The sequence below is a fragment of the Kogia breviceps genome, chromosome 2 (genome assembly GCF_026419965.1).
Source record: "Kogia breviceps isolate mKogBre1 chromosome 2, mKogBre1 haplotype 1, whole genome shotgun sequence".
NCBI classification, from domain to species: domain Eukaryota; kingdom Metazoa; phylum Chordata; class Mammalia; order Artiodactyla; family Physeteridae; genus Kogia; species Kogia breviceps.
The window spans coordinates 105,761,204-105,783,901 of NC_081311.1; the positions used below are offsets into that span (position 1 = coordinate 105,761,204).

General features: G+C 39.9%; 1 protein-coding gene across 1 annotated transcript in view; it reads right to left on the minus strand.

The window, feature by feature from the left end:
• Positions 1–22,220, minus strand: part of LOC131750373 (alpha-1,6-mannosylglycoprotein 6-beta-N-acetylglucosaminyltransferase A-like) — a 95,400-nt gene extending 73,180 nt beyond the window's left edge. Inside the window, exons 1-3 of the mRNA XM_067023115.1 lie at positions 22,064–22,220; positions 18,207–18,376; positions 14,408–14,542 (exon numbers count right to left, since the gene is read on the minus strand). The gene's annotated coding sequence lies outside the window, so the exon portion shown is untranslated. The remainder of the gene's footprint in view (positions 1–14,407; positions 14,543–18,206; positions 18,377–22,063) is intronic.
• Positions 22,221–22,698: the final 478 nt, after the last annotated feature.

A 22,698-nucleotide genomic window follows, 5' to 3' on the forward strand; every position in this document is an offset into this window, starting at 1 on the left:
CCTCTCGCGTTGCGGAGCACAGGCTCCGGACGCGCAGGCTCAGTGGCCATTGGCTCACGGGCCCAGCCACTCCGCGGCATGTGGGATCTTCCCAGACCGGGGCACGAACGCATGTGCCCTGCATCGGCAGGCGGACTCTCAACCACTGCGCCACCAGGGAAGCCCCGTGACTCTATTTTTAACTTGGAGTTTTACTGGTGTTATTTTAAATTTGGATAACTAAAACAAACCCTGATGAGTAAAGATGGCTGACAGGAGCCTAACTCCTGAAATCTTGGACCTTTTATTACATGGGGCCTATATGTACGTTACGTGAGGCTGGCTTCTACTCAACGGAAGGCTACAGAATGAATGATGGGATGCGTGAGATACTTGTAACTCTACATGCTTATACTTGAAGCTTTGGTTTGGGAGTTGTCTATTTTTTTTAGCTTATCTGGGTTTGTCTTATAAACCCGAGGCAGGAGACTGATCTCTGTCTATGACAGAGGAGGCTGAACATTATAGGCTTCCCTCTTCAATCACTTTCTACACCTGTGTGTTTTGGAACTGGGTGTGTGCCCTTAGTATTGATGCTGTTCCTCTAATGGCTTTTGTGTGTCTGGAGCATCAAGAACAGACTGATGACTTAAAAAGATATTTGCCTCACTGTCCAAGGCAGCTGGCCTCCTAACAGAGCTGTCTGCAGAAACGCCAAAGGATTCCTGGAACATTCTTTCTGCACTAAGCCACACTATTACTAGATGGATGCTCACAACCTCCTTGCCAGGACCTACTTTCTAATTTGGAGTTTGATGTAAAACATGGTATATCTTGGACTATTTGCATCTCACTTTCCTGTGTGTTCTCCGTGCTCAGCAAAGGCCTCACATGAAGCAACATGGATATGAGTTTTGCAGTACCTAGCAGAATACTAGTTGCATGTAGGTATTTAATAAATGTTTCATTGAATGTCCTGGGTCACTATATAAATTGGACAGAATTTATAAATATTTTTCCAAGATCAACAGGACTCATAGATTTGCTCCTAAATAAAAAAACCCAAATGATAACTTTACATTTAATTCTTACCATCTTCCATCACCCAAGATGAATACAGAGAGTGCCGACAATTTCTAATCTTTAAAAGGGAAAGAAATGGGCAAGAAACTTTCTAGAGGACCTGCTTGGCCTTTGGATGAGATCTTAGCTGCATCAGACCACAAAGACGGCAGCACTAAAATCCTAACAGACCTCCTGCCAGCTAATATCACTAACACAGATGATTTATTAAAGAAAGGAGGGATAAAACATTACACTCTTCCCCTCAGAGAAAATATGCCTTTTCATCCAACAAGAACCAAATACCAATGGTGACCATTTTAATAATAAAATCATCCTTTTTAATTGACCTAAACACTACCACTGAGAATATATTTCCATCCAAACAGCCCTTCTTAATCATGAGAATATGTAAGTCTAGGGACACTCAGTTCCTTTTGCACATTTATCAGACGCTTGCCACTCACAAAACGCCAGAGAAAAACAGCTGTCTTTCTTTTTTTAATGCTGTAGCTAAAAAGAAAAAGTTTGTTTATTTACAAGGCCTATTAGCAAGAAGAAATATGGCACTCCCATATAGCGGAGAACATTTATGGCAGCCCATGATTCATGATTTCAAAAAACCAACAAACCAAAAATCAGAAAAAACCTGATGCAGAAGGTAGAGTGCTATCCTGGACCAAACCCAGATTTTTATCTTGCTTTTTTATGAAACTGCAGGCACACCTCATTTTATTGTGCTTCACATTTTTGCACTTCGCAGATACTACATTTTTTACGAATTAAAGGTTTGTGGCAACCCTGCATTATCAGAGGTTGGTTAGCATTTTTTAGCAATAAAGTATATAAACTTTTTTTCCCTTTCCAGTTTTATATTGAAATATAATTGACACACAGCACAGAATATGTTTCAGGTGTACAGCATAATGATTTGATTTGTATACAACATGGAATGTCTACCACAAGTTTAGTGAACAACCATCATTGTATAGATACAAAATGAAATTTTTTTTCTTGTGATAAGAACTCTTGGGTTGTGCTTACTTATCTTAGAGCTGCAAGTTTACACCTTTTGACTACCACCCCCCAACTCCTCCTCCCCTCAACCCCTGCCTCTGGTAACCACAAATCTGATCTCTTTTTCCATGAGTTTGTCTTTCTTTTCAAAGTATAGTTGACCTGACTATAGTTGAACTGGCACTATGCCAGTTCTTGGTGCATACTATAGTGATTCCATATTTCTGTACATTACAAAACGATCACCATGATAAGTCTAGTTACCATCTGTCACCATACAAAGATATTACAATATTATTGATTATATTCTCACACTGTGCATTTCATACCTGTGAAAGGATTTTTAAAATTAAGGTATGTACTTTGGGGTACATGTGTCCTTTATACAATGGAATATTACTCAGCCATAAAAAAGAATGAAACTGGGTCATTTGTAGAGATGTGGATGGACCTACAGTCTTTCACACAGAGTGAAGTAAGCCAGAAAGAGAAAAACAAATATCATATATTAACGCATATATGTGGAATCTAGAAAAATGGTACAGATGAACCTATTTGTAGGGCAGGAATAGAGATATAGACGTAAAGAATGGACATGTGGACACATGGGGGGAAGGGGAGGGTGGGACCAATTGGGCGATTAGGTTTGACATAAATACACTACCATGTGTAAAACAGATAGCTAGTGGGAACCTGCTGCATAGCACAGGGAGATCAGCTCAGTGCTGTGTGACAACCTAGAGAGGTGGGGTGGGTGAGGGGGTGGGGGTGGGAGGGAGGTCCAAGAGGGAGGGGATATAGGTATACATATAGCTGATTCACTTCATTGTACAGCAGAAACTAACACAACATTGTAAAGCAATTATGCTCCAATAAATAAATAAATAAAGGTATGTATTTTAAAAAAATACATAATGCTGTTGCATGAAACAGACTACAGTACAGTATAAACATAACTTTTATGTGCACTGGGAAACCAAACATACTGTGTGACTCACTTTAATTTGATACTCGCTTTATTGTAGTGGCCTGGAGTCAAACCCTCAGTATCTTCGAGGTCTGCCTGTATATTCAAAAGGCAATGAAAAGTGGATAGTCTCCTCTCAATGAATCCCTTTCCTCTGTCCAAGACCATTTCACTGCCCAGTGAGAAAATCACTGCCACTGCAAAGAAATTCTACAACAATGGGTGTTCCCCCCCACTCTGTTTTTGAGAAGATTCTTAATATTTTGAATTTTCATTTTTTCTTTTCTATTATGGTTTATTACAGGATAGTGAATATACTTTCCTGTGCTATAAAATAGGACCTGTTGTTGATCCATTCTATATATAATAGTTTGCATCTGCTCATCCCAAACTCCCAGTCTATCCCTCCCCCACCCTCACCCCCAACCCCAACCCCCAGCAACCACAAGTGTGTTCTCTATGTCTGTAAGTCTGTTTTGTAGATAAGTTCATTTGTATCATATTTTAATTAATTTATTTATTTATTTTAAAAAATTAACTTATTTTTGGCTGTGTTGGGTCTTCATTGCTGTGTGTGGGCTTTCTCTAGTTGTGGCAAGCAGGGGCTACTCTTTGTTGTTGTGGTGTGCAGGCTTCTCATTGTCGTGGCTTCTCTTGTTGCGGAGCATGGGCTCTAGGCACGCGGGCTTCGGTAGTTGTGGCGTGTCGGCTCAGTAGTTGCAGCTCGCAGGCTCTAGAGCGCAGGCTCAGTAGTTGTGGCACACAGGCTTAGTTGCTCTGTGGCATGTGGGATCTTTCTGGACCAAGGCTCAAACCTGTGTCCCCTGCATTGGCAGTTGGATTCCTAACCACTGTGCCACCAGGGAAGCCCCCCTGTCATATTTTAGATTCCACATATAAGTGATATCATATGGTATTTGTCTTTCTCTTTCTCACTTACTTTGCTTAGATTTGATGATGATCTCTAGGTCCATCCATGTAGCTGCAAATTGCATTACCATTAAGTGCCCAACATACAAACTTTCAAGTTACAAACTTTCAAAGATGAGAACATATTATAAATGTATTACAGTATAGTACTATATAGCCAACTGAGTTAGTTAGATACCTAGGCTAACTTTGTTGGACTTATGAACAAATCGGACTTATGAATGTGCTCTCGGAATGCAACTCGTTTGTATGTAGGGTACTTACTGTATTTCATTCTTTTTCATGGCTGAGTAATATTCTACTGTAGATATATACCACATCTTCTTTATCCATTCATACATCGATGGACATTTAGGTTGTTTCCATGTCTTGGCTGTTGTAAATACTGCTTCTATGAACATAGGGGTGCAGGTATCTTTTCGACTTAGAGTTTTGTCCGGATATATGCCCAGGAGTGGGATTGTTGGATCATGTGGCAACTCTAGTTTTAGCTTTTCGAGGAATCTCCATACTGTTCTCCATAGTGGCTGCACTAAATTACATTCCCACCCTCACTGTAACAGGGTTCCCTTTCCTCTACACCCTCTCCAGCATTTGTTATTTCTAGAATTTTTAACAATGGCCATTCTGACTGGTGTGAGGTGGTACCTCACTGTTGTTTTCATTTGCATTTGTCTAATAATTAGTGATGTTGAGCATCCTTTCAGGCGCCTACTGGCCATCTGTATGTCTTCTTTGGAGAAATGTCTATTCAGGTCTTTTGCCCATTTTTTGATTGGGTTGTTAGATTAATCCCTTATTGAACACATCATTTGCAAGTATTTTCTCCTGGTCTGTAGGCTGTCTTTTCATTTTGTTTATGGTTTCCTTTGCTGTGCAAAAGCTTATAAGTTTAATTAGGTCCCATTTGTTTATTTTTGCTTTTATTTCTATTGCCTTGGGAGACTGACCTAAGAAAACATTGCTACGATTTATGTCAGAGAATGTTTTGCCTATGTTCTCTTCCAGGAGTTTAATGGTATTGTGCCTTATATTTAAGCCTTTAAGCCACTTTGAGTTTAATTTCGTGTGTGGTGTGAGGGTGTGTTCTAGCTTCACTGATTTACATGCAGCTGTCCAACTTTTCCAACACCACTTGCTGAAGAGACTGTCTTTTCCCCACTGTAGATTCTTGCCTCCTTTGTTGAAGATTAATTGACAGTAGGTGTGCGGGTTTATTTCTGGGCTCTCTGTTCTGTTCCATTGATCCATATATCTGTTTTTGTGCCAATACCATGCTGTTTTGATTACTGTAGCCTTGTAGTATTCTCTGAAGTCTGGGAGGGTTATGCCTCCTACTTTCTTCTTTTTCCTTAGGATTGCTTTGACAATTCTGGGTCTTTTATGGGTCCATATAAATTCTAGGATTATTTGTTCTAGTTATGTGAAAAATGTCATGGGTAATTTCATATGGATCAAATTAAATCTGTAGATTGCTTTGGGTATTATGGCCATTTTAACAATATTATGAATTTTTATTTTTTTCAATTCTAAAGGACTTCCAATCTGGAATAACCTTGGACATTAAAGTTAATAATACTAAACGATAAGCTAACCTGAAATGGAGAAACCTAGGTCAGGCCATTAAAGATGCATTTATTGATTAAGTTAAAGAACACATCAAAACATCTCTTTACAGAATAACAATAGAAAAGAAACATATGAAGGGATGTCCAAGTTGTACTACTGAAATATTTCAGAGTGCTCTCTTAGGAAGGTGATTCAAAACGAAACGTAGGTCAATATATACTACCAGTTAGTAAAGCTGGTACTAATTTCATGATTTTTACCCCAATTCATGACCATTGACACTATTAAATAATTATGATATTTAGTTAAATGTATTCACCTTTTAAAATTTATTGGAGACTTTTATAGACCACAAATAAAAGACAGTATCAACTGTAATAAATGGAAGACACAAAAAAGTATATTACTATTCTTCCCTTTTTTTGTGATTATTTTTTTAGACTATACTCTGTTAAAAGTTACTACAAAATAATGCCTATAATTCCCTGTGCTTATCTATTTTATACATAGTCATTTGTATCTCAATACAATACCCCTATCTTGCCCCATGCCCCTTTCCTCTCCCCACTGGTAACCACTAGTTTGTTTTCTGTATCTGTGAGTCTGTTTCTGTTTTGCTGAATACATTCATTTTATTTTTTAGATTTGGCATATAAGTGATATCATACTACATGTGTCTTTCTCTGTCTGACTTACTTCAGTAAGCATAATATCCTCTAGGTCCACTGATATTGCTGCAAATGGAAGAATTTCATTCTTTTTTTAAAATCACTGAGTAGTGAGTGTTTCACTGTATATATATATATATATATATATATATATATATATATATATATATATATATATACATATATATACATATACACTTCTTCTTTATCAATTTGTCTATTGAAGGACCCTTGGGTTGTTTCCATACCACGGCTATTGAAAATAGTGCTGATATGAACACTGGGTTGCACATACCTTTCTGAATTAATGTTTTCAACTTTTTTGGATATACACCACAGCAGTGGAATTGCTGCATCATATGGTAGTTATTTTTTAGTTTTTTGAGGAACCTTCATACTGTTTTCATAGCAGCGACACCAATTTACTTTCCCACCATGCTGTTTGGGTTACTAAAGCTTTGCAGTATAGACCAGCAGTCCCCAACCTTTTTGACACCAGGGACCGGTTTCGTGGAAGACAGTTTTTCCACGGATCAGGGATGGGGATGGTTCAGGCTGTAATGCGAGTGATAGGAGTGGCAGATGAAGCTTCACTCACTCACCTGCCTGCCGCTCACTTCCTGCTGTGTGGCCTGGTTCCTAGCAGGTCGCAGACCAGGACTGGTCCACAGCCTCGGGGTCGGGGACCCGTGGTATAGACTGAATGAAGTCAGGAAGCGAAATACCTCCAGCTTTGTTCTTTTTCCTCAGACTGCTTAGCAATTCGGGGTCTTTTGTGGTTCCATATAAATTTTAGGAATATTTGTTCTAGTTCTGTGAAAAATGTTATGGGTATTTTGACAGGGATCACACTAAATCTGTAGATTGCTTTGAGTGGCATGGCCATGTTAAAAATATTCTTCCAGTCTAAGAGCTCAGGGTATCTTTCTATTTCTTTGTATCATCTTCATTTTCCTTCATCAATGTTTTACAGTTTTCAGAGTATAGGTATTTCACCTCCTTGGTTAAGTCTATTCCTAGGAATTTTATATTTTTTGAAGCGATTTTAAACAGGATTGTTTTTTTACTTTCTCTTTCTGATAGTTCATTATTAATGTATAGAAAAGCAACAGATTTCTGTATATTGATCTTATATCCTAAAACTTCTCTGAATTTGTTAGCTCTAATAGTTCTTTGGTGGAGACTTAAGGGTTTTCTACATAAAGTATTATATGTCATCTGCAAATAGTGACAGTTTTACTTCTTTCCTTCCAGTTTGGATGTTTTTTATTTCTTTTTTTTTGTCTGACTATTGTGGCTAGGACTTCTAATACTACGTTAAATTGAAGTGGCGAGAGGGGGCATCCTTGTCTTGTTCCTAAATTTAGAGGAAAGGCTTTCACCTTTTCAACACTGAGTATGATGTTAGCTGTGGGTTTGTCATAAATGGCCTTTATTATGCTGAGATATGTTACATATACAACCAATTTGATGAGCGTTTTTACCATAAATGGATGTTGTTTTGTCAACTACTTTTTCTACATCTAGTGAGATGATCATGTGATTTTTATCCTTTTGATTGTTAATGTGGTATATATCACATTGAATGATTTGTGAATACTGAACCATCCTTGTGTCCCTGGAATAAATCTCACTTGATCATGGTGTATGATTCTTTTTATATAATGTTGGATTTGGTTTGCTAATATACTGTTGAGGATTTTTGCATCTATATTCATCAAAGGTATTGGCCTGTGATTTTCTTTTTTTGTAGTGTCTTTTCTGGTTTTTGTATCAGGGTAATGGTGGAATTTTAGAATGAATTTGAGAGTGTTCCCTCCTCTTCAACTTTGTTTTTGAAATAGTTTGAGAAGGGTAAGTATTCGTTTTTCTTTGTGTTTGGTAGAATTCCCCTGTGAGGCTGCCTAATCCTAGACTTTTGTTTGCTGGGAGGTTTTTTTTGTTCGTTTTACAAATTCAATTTCACTACCAGTGATCGGTCTGTTCAAATGGTCTGTTTCTTCTTCCCTGTTTGTTTGTTTGTTTGTTTGTTTTTTGGTACACGGGCCTCTCACTGTTCTGGCCTCTCCCGTTGCGGAGCACAGGCTCCGGATGTGCAGGCTCAGCGGCCATGGCTCACGGGCCTAGCCACTCTGTGGCATGTGGGATCTTCCCGGACCGGGGCATGAACCCGTGTCCCCTGCATCGGCAGGCAAACTCTCGACCACTGCACCACCAGGGAAGCCCCTGTTTCTTCTTGATTCAGTCTTGGCATGTTGTATGTTTCTAGAAATTTGTCCATTTCTTATAGGTTGTTCACTTTTTTCTTATAGGTCTTCTTATAGGTTGTTGGCATTTAACTGTTCATAGTACTCTTATGATTTTTTGGATCCCTGCTGTACTGGTTATTCCTCCTCTTTCACTTCTTCTTTTGTTTATTTGGGTCCTCTCTCTTTTCTTCTTGGTGAGCCTGAATAAAGGTTTATCAATTTTATTTAACTTTTAAAAAAACTAGCTCTTGGTTCCATTGATCTTTTCTGGTTTTTTTTTGGTCTCTATTTTATTTATTTCCTCTCTGATCTTTATTATTTCCCAACTTCTGCTGACTTTGGGCTTTGTTCTCCTTTTTCTAATTCCTTTAGGTGGTAAGTGAGGTTGTTTGAGAATTTTCTTGTTTCTTGAGGAAGGCTCGTATCACCATAAACTTCCCTCTTCGAACTGCTTTTGCTGCCTCCCATATATTTTAGAGACTGTATTTCCATTTTCATTTGTCTCAAGGTATTTTCTGACTTCCTCTTTTTTTCTTTGATCCATTGTTTTTTTTAGTAGCATGTTGTTTAGTCTCATGTGTTTGTTCTTTACCCATTTTTCTTTCTGCAATTGATTTCTAGTTTTGTACCGTTGGGGTCAGGAAAAATGCTTGATATAATTTCTATCCTCTTGAACTTGTTGAGACTTGTTTTGTGGCCTAGCATGTGATTTATCCTGGAGATGTTCCATGTACACTTGAAAAGAATGTGTATTCTGCTGTTTTCAGATGTGATGACCTGTAGATATCTATTAAGCCCAACTGCTCTATTGTGTCATTTAAGATCACTGTTGCCTTACTGATTTTTGGTCTGGATGATCTGTCCATTGATGTAAGTGGGGTGTTAAAGTCCCTACTATTATTGTCAGTTTCTCCCTTTATGTCTGTTTACCGAGGTCCAGCCCCGGCAGAACCAGGGGTCCCTGAGATGGAGGCAACGGCGTCGGCGAGAAAAATAAATAAATAAACGGGGAAAGGGGGTAGGTGCAGGAGCTTCTGTTAAGCTTCTGACAGCTTTATTTTTGACATATCATTTCTTATATAGGATTTTCTAAACAATAGCATCAGCATTTTCTACGTAACTCCTGTTTTTGACTCATTACCTCATTTCTACACCTACACACAGAAAACATTAGCAAGCATTGTTCCGTCTTAAGATCTTTTCGCGCAAACAGGATGTTTAGGTCTAGAAAGCTAATTATTCTTTTCTACTTCAGCTAACATCATATATTGGCCTGTGTCCCAGTATTCTCGGTACCTTGTTCAAAACACATTGTGCGAAAATACAATTCTATTTTCTACGTAAGGCAATCAATAGTTACATATAATTCATTCGTAAAATATTTACAGTAAAGTCCTTCTGCTTCTCTCTTTTTCCTACAATATACGGGGAGGGGGCATGCCACATAATCCACCATTTGGGGGCATCCTGTACATAATACCCCACTATTTGCTTCCCTTCTATATCCCTTATTCCTTCTATGAGCAATAGCTTATCTAATTCTTCCTTTAAACTTCTACTCCTTAATTGAAACACTCCTTTGTTGCCTGACCAAGGGACTTTTTTCCAAAGTAAATTATTTACAGTGGGTATAGCTACTGTTGTGGTTACAGGGGTTGTTGTGGTCTCGTACCGAGGGGAATTTGCTTTGTAATACTTCCATCTTCTTGGCCTAAACCCTCCAGAAACCCCCTCAGTTTTTAGCAAGAATTTTCCTAGAATCAGAAGAGATGCTTTCCGCCGCCCACCAGGAGAGGAGCTTTGCTTCCTCATGCCATAACTTCTCACCGAGCTTTGCTCAGGCAATAGATGGCAATGCTGGATGGCTTCCGGCATCTGTTAGTATTTGCTTTATGTATTTGGGTGCTCCTGTACTAGCTGCATACATGTTAACCGGTGTACTACCTTCTTGTATTGATCCCTTTATCATTATACAATGCTCTTTTTCTTTTATTATAAGCTTTGTTTTAAAAGTCTATTTTGTCTGATATGAATATTGCTACCCCAATTTCTTGCCATTTCTGTTTGCATGAAATATCTTTTTCCATCCCCTCACTTTCAGTCTGTGTCTTTAGCTTTAAAGTGAGTATCTTGTAGGCAGCATTTAGATGGATCTTTTTAAAATCCAATCAGTCACCCTATGTGTTTTGATTGGAGCATTTAGTTCAATGATATTTAAAGTAATTATTGATAGATATGTACTTACTGCCATTTTATTACTTGTTTTCTGGTTGGTTTTTTGTAGTTCTCTGTTCATTTCTTCTTCTTTTTGTTTCTTCCCCTGTGGTTTGATGATTTTCTTTAGTAGTATGCTTTTGCTCCTTTCTTTGTATGTTTTGTGTATCTATTGTAGGTTTTGGAGTTGTGATTACCATGGGGTTCTATGTTGACCTGTAACTATATCTACTTGTTTTAAACTGGTATTCATTTAAGTTCAAACTCATTCTAAAAGATCTGTATTTTTTACTCCCCTCCGCCACATTTTGTGTTTTTGATGTCATATTTTAATCTTCATGCTTCCCCCCTTATTGTTTATTATAGCTATAGTTGCTTTTATAATTTTTTTGTCTTTTAATCTTCATACTTATTTAACTGGTTGATCTTCAGTCCTTACTATATATGTGGCTTTCCCAGTGGGATTTTCCCTTTCCTATAGATTCTTACTTCTTTTACACTTAGCAAGACCCTTTAACATGTCTTTTCGGGTTGGTTCAGTATTGATGAACTCTTAGTTTTTGCTTGTCTGAGTTCTTTATTGCTCCTATTCTAAGTGATAATCTTGTTGGGTAGCATATCCTAGGTTGCAGGTTCTTCCCTTTCAGCACTTTGAATATATCATGCCACTCCCTTCTGGCTTGCAAAGTTTCTGCAGAAACATCAGTGGATAGCCTTATGGGGTTCCACTGTATGACTTATTTTTCTCTTGCTGCCTTTAGAATTCTCTCTTTAACTTTCGTCATTTTAATTATGATATGTCTTGATGTGGGTCTGGTTGGGTTCATCTTGACTGAGACCCTCTGTGCTTCCTGTACATGGATATGTTTCCTTCTTCAGATTTGGAATGTTTTCAGCCATAATTTCCTGAAATACATTTTGGATCTCCTTTTCTTTCCCTCTCTGAGACACCTATAATGTGAATGTTGGTAGACTTAATGTAATCCCAGAGACCCCTTAAACTGTTCTCATTTTTTTTTAATTTGTTTTTTCTTTTTGCTGCTCTGATTGGGCAATTTCCATTATTCTATCTTCCAGATGACTTAGGTGTACTTCTATATCACTTAGTCTATTATTCATCCCTTCTAGTGTGTCTGTTTCTTTTTATTTCACTTATGGAATTCTTCATTTTTGTTGGGTCTTTTTTATACTTTCTAGTTCCTGGTTAAAACTCTGTGTTCATCTACTCTTTACTCTAGTTAACATTTTTATTACCAATGCTTTGAATTCTTTATCCAGTAATTTGTTTATTTCTGTTTCGTTATTTTTTCAGGGGTTTTCTCCTGTTCTTTCGATTGAGACCAGTTCTTCTGCCTTTTTATTTTGCTAAACTTTCTCTGCCTCTATGAATTTAGGTGAAAAAGTTACCTACTGCAGTTTTGAAGGGGTGTTCTTACATGGGAGTACCCCGATACAGACTGCATGTGCCCAGTGCCTTTGGTGGGAGAGCTGGATTTGATGTGAATGCAAGTCACCCTTTCCTCAGGGTGTGCTGGCAGCGATCACCTTGGTATGGGTGGGGCTGGAATGAAGGGGCCAGAGCTGAAGGCGGGTGTGAGGTGGGGCTTCCTCTCTGCTTGGTGGCCATCACCTCCCTATCAGGGGTGGAGTCTGATGCCAAGCTGCTGAAGTAGAAGCCCTGAGGTTCAGGTCCGAGCTGGCTCTGTTCCTTTAAGTGTGTGCTTCCCCTTCTCCCAGCACTAGGACCCTGACCCCAGAGGACGAGGGAGTGCTGAAGCAAGGGCAGAGGGTGCAGGCTCTCGGTTTGTGTAGCTTGACCACAGAGATCTGAGCTGTCTCCAGTGCACTGTCTATATAGGCACCAACAATTATTTCCCTCGCTCTGCTCCGCTGCAGCCTCGGGTCCAAGTACCCTTTGCCCCTCAGTCATTCATCGCCTCCAATCTCCTCCACCCCTACCTTGCTGCAGCACCCCTGGCAGCTGGAGCCTGCGTGGCCTCTCAGCATGTAGTGGAGGGTGAGTTGTGGTTGAGTGGCCGCCGTTAGAGGTCTGGGCTGCTTCTGATACACTGCTTGAGTAAGTGCCAACAATGGCCACTGCCTCCCCCACTGCCCAGGCTCCATCCTGGGACCAGGTCGTCTCTGTGTCCCACAGTCTTCTCTCTCGTTGTGGCCATCCCAGCTCCAGTGCCATCTTGTGACATGGAGTAAGTGGGGCTAGAGCATTTGCTGGGCTAGGGCTGGTATGTGCTGAGGCATTTGCAGGAAACCTCTGTCCGTCCTCTCTGCCCTGCCTCAGGGGCAAGCCAGGGCACACATGCTCCTCACAAGCAGGGTCTAGGCCTTCCACAGCTCTCCTGTTGGTGCCAGTGGTCCTCCAACCTAACAAGGGGGCTTGTTTCTCCTGTGTATAACCCCACGACTCAGGTGCCCAATCTGTGGCTCTCACCGCTCACTTCCCAGGGCAGGTATCCACTTGTGCAATCTCCCTTTTCCTCTGAGTCCCCTCCCAGGGGTCCCTACCTGATCCCCTTTTTTCCCTTCCTACCCGATTACATGGGAATCTTTCTTACGGTCTTGGTTGTACAGGAGTCTTTCTGCCAGTTTCCAGTTGGTTTTCAATGAGAATTGTTCCACAGTTAGATGTATTCTGGATGTGTACATAGGGGGAGGCGAGTCCCACATCGTCCTACTGGGTCATCTTGATCAATCTTCCATAGTACTCTTCTTTAATAAGAATTACTAAACTCAAACTAGGTATTTTTTTTGCCTGCTGAATGTTGAGATTTACAGCTACTCTCATGCAAGTGTTAAAAGAGGTGTTGGAGATACAGTAGTATCAAACTAAGCCTTTTTTAGAAAGATTGAAAGGAAATTGAAAAAATTAATAAACTTCATTATATAATTCAATGTTATTTAGTGTCATGCTTGTATACCACGTAAAATTGTTTCAAATACTAAACCATGGTCTCAAACCCATAAGAGGGAAACAGTGAGATCTTCTACTAAGTAATAAAAACTGTACACAGAGTAACACATGCACTCTGGTGATACTAAGCATGAGGCTTATCTTTAAAAGTACAAGACCCCAGCATTCAGACAAGCTACGCCCAGATTCCTCTTCTAAGAATGACAAGAATACCGATGGGGGAAAGGGACAGAGAAATAAGTCATCAACTCAAACCTAAGGAACACAAGAAACGACCCTGTCCATAGTTTATCAAAATCATTATTTGATTAAACAGATGAGATTAGTGTAGGCAGACTGACAGAGGCAAGCTAAGTGTTAGGGAAGGTAAAAAGGAGGTTCGATACTTGTTTTCTATTTTAAAAAGAAATCAATGAAAATAATGAATAGCACTTGAAAGTCAAAAGGCACCGAGGAGAATCTGAACTTCAATTAGGAATGAGAAACACTCTACACAGGGAAGCAGCCGTATAGCACAGGGGGATCAGCTCTGTGCTTTGTGACCACCTAGAGGGGTGGGACAGGGAGGGTGGGAGGGAGACACAAGAGGGAGGACATATGGGGATATATGTATATGTAGAGCTCTTTCACTTTGTGATACAGCAGAAACTAACACACCATTGTAAAGCAATTATACTCCAATAAAGATGTTAAAAATAGAGACAATTATAAAATAAAAGAAAAAAATGATAATATTTGATAAGCTTTTTCTACCAGCAACCATGTAACCCTTGTTAAAGAAATAAAAAGCTCTAAAAACTTAAGAACAGTATGTAGCACTTACTGGTAATGAACCCAGGATGGTCCAAGAGTTTTCTTGAATTGAGCGAGTCCTACAATATCAATATAAATGAGCTCAACAATTCTGTCTCCTATAGTTGGGCAGCCAGATCAGTTTCCTACAACCTTCTTCATTATTCTAGAGAAAGGACAGAAGAGAGGGGAAAAAACAAACGAACAAAAAAACCAATTTACTACAAGGTACTGCACTTAGCAACTTTAACAGGTAAATAAACATCCCAAGAATCCTTATCAGGGAGGAGGGCATGGTCCTTCCCAATCAGCTGCCTATCCAAATTCTGCCCACTCATCACATCCGTCCAAAGCCTCAATTCTGACTCTTGCAAAAGCAAATGGTTGTATACAAACACAGCCTTGGAAACCAAGGGAGAGCTGGGTCTCAATCTGTCTCCATTTAATTTGCTGGTCAAGAAGATTAGGGAGGTCTTTAAGTACTGGTGACAGGGCCAGATGTGTTTCATTTAAACAGATAATTGTAGAAGCAACATGAAGCAGTGGTTCCCAAACATGCCAGCACATTAGAATCACCTGGGGATCTTTCCCAATTTCCCAAGCCCAGACCATATCCCAGACTAATTAAATCACACTCGACTGTCTAGCAGCTCTAAAATCTTAGAAAGCTACTTAACTTCTCTGAATCTCTCCTCATTTAAAAAAAAACAAAAAAACACACAAAACAGGATTGGATACAGAGAAGATGGTAGGACAACAACCTCTCAGGAATTTTTCAGGTAGTTAAATTAGGTATTCAGTGGAAAGTACCTATGGATACTAGATACTCAGTTTGTATTAGTTTCTCCCAAGAGACTGTTCTTATCATACAGCCCTTACTGACCTCCTAAATGTCTTCCATTTCTAGCCTCTACAATATAAACTTCTTTCTGTACTGTCTTGTATTGTTTGCAAATTTCTTTTATGTCTGATTTTTCCTTCTGACTAGACTATATTACAGAACTGCACTATGGTTTATACTTTTTCATTATCCTTCCTTCCATCCACCCACCCATACAAACCCATCCATCCATCCAAACCCACCCTTGAGCTCAGAGCCAACATGCTTGATCATATGGGTAGCAAATGGGTAGCAAATGGGTAGCAAATAAGTGCTACCCATACTGCCATTCACCCAGAAATCAGTCATCATTGGGCTCTGTATCCCTGCTCACACCCTGTAACAGGCCTTCACCAGATTATGGACACCCCACTCCAAAGGGCAAGAGTCATCAATAGGCCTCTGCCCTAGAGCTCCATACTGACACTGCTCCAGGCACCCTTTTCTCCACTGGGTTTCTGAAAGAGGTAGGTTCCATATAACCAATTTCTTCCCAAGAATTTGAAAATTTTTTCTGTAAAGGCCCAGGTAGTAAACACTTGCATCTCTGCAGGCCACACATTCTCTGTCACAGCTATTCAGCTCTGCTCTTGGAGAACGAAAGCAGCCACGGCTGTGGCTTCGGGCCCGTGATACTTGATTAACAAAAAACTCAGAGGACTGCATTTGGCCTGCTCAGCCATCATCGCTGGCTCCTGGTCCACCCTGTATTCAGTGGTTCCCAAACCTGCCTGCACTTTGGAATTACCTGGAAGCATCAACAGATACTTATGCCTGAGTCCTACCCCCATAGGTTGTCATTTAATTAGTCTGGGATATGGTCTGGGCTTAGGGAGCCTAAAAAGATCCCCAGGTGATTCTAATGTGCAGTCATGTTTGGGAACCACTGCTCCATGTTGCTTCCACAAGTATCTACTCAAATAAAACACATCTGGCCCTGTCACCAGGGCTTAAAGACCTCCATAATCTTCTTGACCAGCAAATTAAGTCTCTGCCTGGTAGATCCCTAATATGCCTTTTTGGAGCTCCCTGGGGAGCACCTATCCCCAGAGCTCCCACTGTACCCCATTTCTTCACCCCCCACTCATTCATTCATCCCTTCACTCATTTGTTCAGTAACTAGTTATGGGCACCCACTGTGTGCCAGGCACTGTTCTAGGTGCTCAATACACAGTGGTAAGCAATATTCACAGATTCTGCACTCCCTGTGCTAAGCATCCTCACCTCAATTAGAACTAATCACATTGCAATTAGTGTCAATATTGTGCAACGTATTAGTGGTAATTATCAAAAGTTGGCATCTCCTTGGCAACACACTGGTCATCTCTGTATGTTCCGTACCAAGAAGCAGCCCACAGAGAGCACTGAAGGAATGAACGCTCAATGTATGAAGGCACCCACTTCATTCATACGTTGTGTTCCCCAGTGTGTTTTAAAAGAAGCAGGAGGAAGGCAACAGGAGGCAGCTGTTAAAGGGACAAAAGTGGTGAAAGGCTCAGAAGACCTCAGGTTTATTGAGTTCTGAAAGGAGCACTGTGGTTCGGTGGTCAAGAACACAGGCTTTGAGGTCAGACAGACAGAGGGCTCAAATCCTGGCTCCTCCACGTACCCTGCATGGGACTTTGAGGAAATCTTTTTTGGTTTGAATCTCAGTTTCCTCATCTTTAAAATGCAGAAAGCAACAGTGCCTACTTCCAGGTTTGCACTAAGGACTAAATAACATAAAACGTGTAAAACACTTAGTAACTGGTGCACGGGAAGTGCTCAACAAATGTTAGCTTTTTTTTTTTAATATGTATTTATTTTGGCTGCTGTGGGTCTTAGTTGCAGCACACGGGATCTTCATTGAAGCATGCAGGATCCTTAGTTGCGGCATGCAGACTCTTAGTTGCGGCATGCATGCAGGTTCTAGTTCCCCGACCAGGGATCGAAGCCGGGTCCCCTGCGTTGGAAGTGTGGAATCTTACCCACCGGACCACCAGGGAAAACCCCCAAATGTTAGCTCTTAATAGGCATCATCAGTGTTATGGTTGTCATAACTGTTGCTACTACCACAGTAACTAAAGCCCGGCTCATGGTTTCAGTGTATGGAAATCACTTAACAAGAGAGCTGACATTATTTTATGGCTATTACTGCTTTGATCCCGATACTGCAACTAAATCGAAGTGGACCTCAGACTTAACACAAGTGACTTCTCTGGGCATCAATGTTTTAGACAATAAAGTAGGCGCAGGGTGAGACATAACATTGTCTTAACACCTCTTCCATTTCTAGAATGTTCCTTCAAGCCATTTCTCTTGGAACAGTTGACATATTGCTAGATGTTAACTTGGCTGTTGGGTAGAGAGTCTCCATGGGCAGTTATCCAAAAAGGAGGGAAGGGGCTCTAAGCATTTCTGTTTAGCCAGTCGTGTCAATCTAAAAGGGATTAAGAGAGGGCTTGAGCTAGAAGCACATTTCAGAGAAACCAAAAAACCCAGGCAGAGTTGAAAGTGGGCTAACTGAAATAGGATTGGATCAGGGCTTTCAAGAAACTCATTCTATCCAAATTAAATTGCAAACAGGAACCTGCCCCGTTTGAAGATTTAGAAAGCTTGCTGTTGAGTAGGGAAGGGTATGAGTTTCAGCAAGAGACAGGGAATTAGGAAAGTCAATAATGTTTCCTGCTGCAGATGCTGGAAGCACCTGTAACAGCAAAGAATAAGCTCTTTAGTTTGAATTTTCTGGCATTCATTTATCAAGCCTCTGGAGGCTGCAGCTACAATGAAAACATATTAGCCTTTTCACAGTGTATGTATTTAGCTTCTGAAAATAATCTTCTTATCTCCTGTTTCGTGAATTATCACTTTCATTTTCCTCCACAAGAAATTACACACCAATAGAGGGCTTTAAGAGTTTACAATTTCTTTTTTGTATTCTGATTTTAAAATTGAAAAATAATCTCCTTACTCCTTGAGCTCCGCCAGTGAAGCTGAAATCCTAATGTCATGGCCCAGTAAGTACAGAGATGTAATTAAATCACTCCACTGAACTAATTCACCAAGAGGGCCACCACTGAAAGCTGTCTCTGCAATCTTAAATCCAGATTCCTTAGTCAGGAGGCCCAGGTGAACAAGGACCTGAAAAAAAAAAAAAAAAAAGAGGCACATACTGATTCCCGTCGGACAAAGTACAAACTCCACAGTAACCTACCAAAAAGCCACCACCAATTCCAAAGTCATGTTTACGTTCTAATGAAATCTCAACATGGGGTAAACAATTTTTCTAGAAGGTACAGAGAAAGGAAGGAAATGATTTTTCATTGTTGTTTTAGAGAAATAAAGTCATTACTGCATTTGGTATGGCTATGAGTGTGAGGTAGGGACAGGTAATCCTACTTTCCAAAAGTGGAGTACATTTGGAAAATCGGAATTAAAGGAGAATCAAGCAGTACAATAAAATATCTTTTAACTATATTGGGCTTTTCTTCCACAGCTGGAATATCTTTAAGCTTTTAACACGGAAAATTTCAAACACTAACAAAAGCAGACATGACAATATAGTCAATTCCACTGTACTCAACAATTATTAACTTCAACAATGATTAACTCCTGACAAGTCTTATTTAATGTACATCCCTCATTTTCTCCCAACCTCTCTAGCTTATCTTGAAGCAAATCCTAGACAGCCCATTCTTTCATCTGTAAATAGTTCAGTTGAAATTTCTAAAAGAAACAAACTTTCACTTAAAAAACATAACCGTAACATCACCCCAATGCCCCTAACATAGCTATTAAATTCTTAGTATCATCCAATACCCAGTTAGTCTATACACTTGCTCAATTGTCACTTATTTTTTTCAAGAGCAGTTGGTTGAGTCAGAAGTCAAAGTGCACAAATTGTAATGCCTCATACATCTCTTCTTTAACCTACAGTGGTGCCCGATTATACTTTTTTGGGGCGATAGAGGCTTGTAATTTATTTGTCAAAGAAATTGGGTTGTATTTCCAATAGAGTCTCTCACACTCTAGATTTTGCTGACTGTGTAACAGATTCTTTGGTCCCCTGGGTTTATGGTAAATTAGTAATCAGTTCTGCAGCCAGGATCAAATTTGTATTTGATTTTTGGGGCAACACTACTTCACAGGTGGTGCCGTGTACTTCCAGTAGTGAGAACAAAATCTGGGTGTTTCTGTTTTGTGATGTTAGCAGCTACTGATGATCAGTAACTAGATGCAATAATCCATTAGGTGTTGCAAATGGTGATATTCTATCATTCCTTCTGCATTTATTAGCTGTAATACTTCTATAAAGAGAAACTACCCCTCACGAAGGACAGCTTACATAGAAAAAACCTGGTAGATACTTGATTCTCTCCTTTTACTTAACAGTTTTCAAAATAACTAATTTGTTCTTTAGTGTACTCTAATGATGACCAATGAGGATTTTAAATATATATATATATATCATTATAAAATCATTAATATAAGTATATTTGATGTGTTTCAATAACTGCAGTTATTATTCTTACTGATTGCCAAATTGTGCCATCTTGCACAATGGGAGACTATTAAAGTTGGCTTCTAAGTTCTTTGACAAAATCCTAGTGGTCTTTGATAGTTTCTTTGCTCTCTGACACGACAAGGTGTTCCAACCTCATCTTGTACAACGTCTGTCTCAGGCCTTAATCAGCCATTTTTCCAAGAACCTTTTAGATCATATAGTGGAAATGGTATTTAAAGATCAAAGTCTGGTGCCTAGCATACTCTAGATGATCGTTGTTTATAGGCCTTTTCAGTGGACATAGCTAGAAAATTTATTTTTCTTCAAGGATAAAAATAATCATGAGTTCACACTGGTTTTTCCAATTCAAACCCAGGATTACAGCAGCTTTATCCGTTTTTATAACATTATCCATCTCACATCTGTTACTTCCTCTCTCCCACACTGAAAATTCCACTTCTCTGGGACACTAACATCATTGCTAATTTGCTTTATTCCAATACACATAATGGATTCGGAAGGAGAACATCAACACCACCACCTCTTACGGATTAGAAAAACTGTTTTCAGGTATTTTTGCAGTTTTTTTAATCATTTGTGATATCCCATCAGAAATATTCAAAGTACTGTGCTCTGAAGTCACTAAGAAGAGCCCTTCTCTGTGTGCTTAGAGTAAAAGTGGACACGTGGTCAGTTCATTTGCTTTATTTTTTCCTTACGATTTTTTTTTTTTGTAATTAAATTGTTTTACACTTAAGTAAAATGATTCCAGGGTCAAATCTACAAAAAGCAAGATCTATTCAGAGAAGTCTAGTTTCTATACTTGTTGCCTCCACACTACCCCCTCTGACTCCCCTTATTAGACCTTTTTTTATAGTGGTAAAACATACATAAGCTTTACCATTTTAACCATTTTTAAGTGTACAGTTCAGTGGCATTAAGTACATTCACACTGCCGTGCAATCATTACCACCATCCATCTCCTTTTTTGGTTTTTTTTTTGGGGGGGGGGGTACGCGGGCCTCTCACTGCTGTGGCCTCTCCCGTTGTGGAGCACAGGCTCCGGACGCGCAGACTCAGCGGCCATGGCTCACCTCTGCGGCATGTGGGGTCTTCCCAGACCGGGGCACGAACCCGTGTCCCCTGCATCGGCAGGCGGATTCTCAACCACTGCGCCACCAGGGAAGCCCAATCTCCTTTATTTTTAATTGCATGCTTTGCTATTCCATTTTAAAAATCTGAGCAAGAAGCATATATGTATATCATATATACATTATATATGTGTATATATGTGTGTGTATATGTATATATCTATAGGTACACATGTAGGTATAGATACAGATATATAGATAAATTCCTTCTTCCTTTTAAAAATAATGTTCACTATTCTCCACCTACCATGTCTTCACATAACAATATATCCTGGAGATAACTGCAGAGGATTATATAGAAATTACTCTTTCTTTTCATAGCTCACCTGGATCTATGACCACATATGCTTTCCTGGAGGACTATTTGATGCCAGGATGTCTGGTCCTGCTGTCCCATAAACTCAAAGGATCTAAGCAAGACTAACTCATTAAACTGTGACTTGGGGTTCTGTAAGTGTATCTGTATTTTAGCCCCAAAGTTATCAAATTAGTCAAATTATGAATACCAAATTCATTTTTCATTGATTTTTAGATATGGGAACAGATTGTTTACTTTTCTCGTTTATTCTTCATCAGAATAGTTAATCTAAAGTCATGGCCGCTTGATGTATAACTAAGAGGGTATAAGATCTTCATGCTCAGGGATATTACAGAGGTTTCCCAAGCATCTCCTCATGAGCTTCACAACAAATTGGCTCACGTTTAACTCATAGTATCTCTCTCTCAGAAACATAAGCAGAAGCACCACCAAACACAACAGCAATGAAACTCACCAGTTAGTTGCCCAATTCCCAGAGCTGACAAATACCAAGAATATAAAATTGTCATGATGATGTAAACAGGAAGTTCTTCAAGATTGTATTTGGGTAAAGAAGAGAGAATTAAATTTCCTGATGCCACTGAGACAGAGTCAGAGGGTTCAGAGCAAAATCGTATAAGCAGATATTCTGCTTGGCTTCACCCAAGAAACATGTGTGCCAGTTCCTGCTAAGTATAATTATTGTAACTGGGGAAAAGGACAGCCCAAAAAATGGCTGTACAGGAAGAGACTGCACTGATTCACCCTGAGGGAATATCATTTGAGACATGACATTTCTCTTAGTCTTGTCTCCACGAAAATCAAATTTTCAAGAAAACTGGCATCCAACCGAAGTGAATTAATCAGAAACTCACTTTCTTCCGCTTTCTCTTTTCAAGATTCTGCTTCTCTGCCAGGGACTTGATTGCCTGGATCCACGCATCAGCCATTCGCCGGATCCGTAGTCTCATCCATCGGAATTCTTCATGCTTTTTCATCATATTGTAGAGAATATTAAAATCCGTACGAATTTCTGCCTAGAAACAGAAATTTAATAAAAATGAGTAGAAGATAAGAAGTCCAAAAGCATAATGGTTTTCATGATGTGACGTTTCAAAACTTGAAAGAGATAGTCAATTAAACACAGGGCTTCAAAAGTCTGGTCTGCTAAACAGCTTTGCTTGAAGCTCCCAGGACTGCAAGTTGAGGCAAAGCCCTCTTGACTGCCATCTGCCATAAGGGATATCATTAAAAAATCAGAAGCGGGGCTTCCCTGGTGACGCAGTGGTCGGGAATCTGCCTGCCAATGCAGGGGACACGGGTTCGAGTCCTGGTCTGGGACGATCCCACATGCCGTGGAGAAATTAAGCCCGTGAGCCACAAGGCCCGTGAGCCACAACTACTGAGCCTGCGCGTCTGGAGGCTGGGCTCCACAACAAGAGAGGCCACGATAGTGAGAGGCCCGCGCACCGCGATGAAGAGTGGCCCCCGCTTGACACAACTGGAGAAA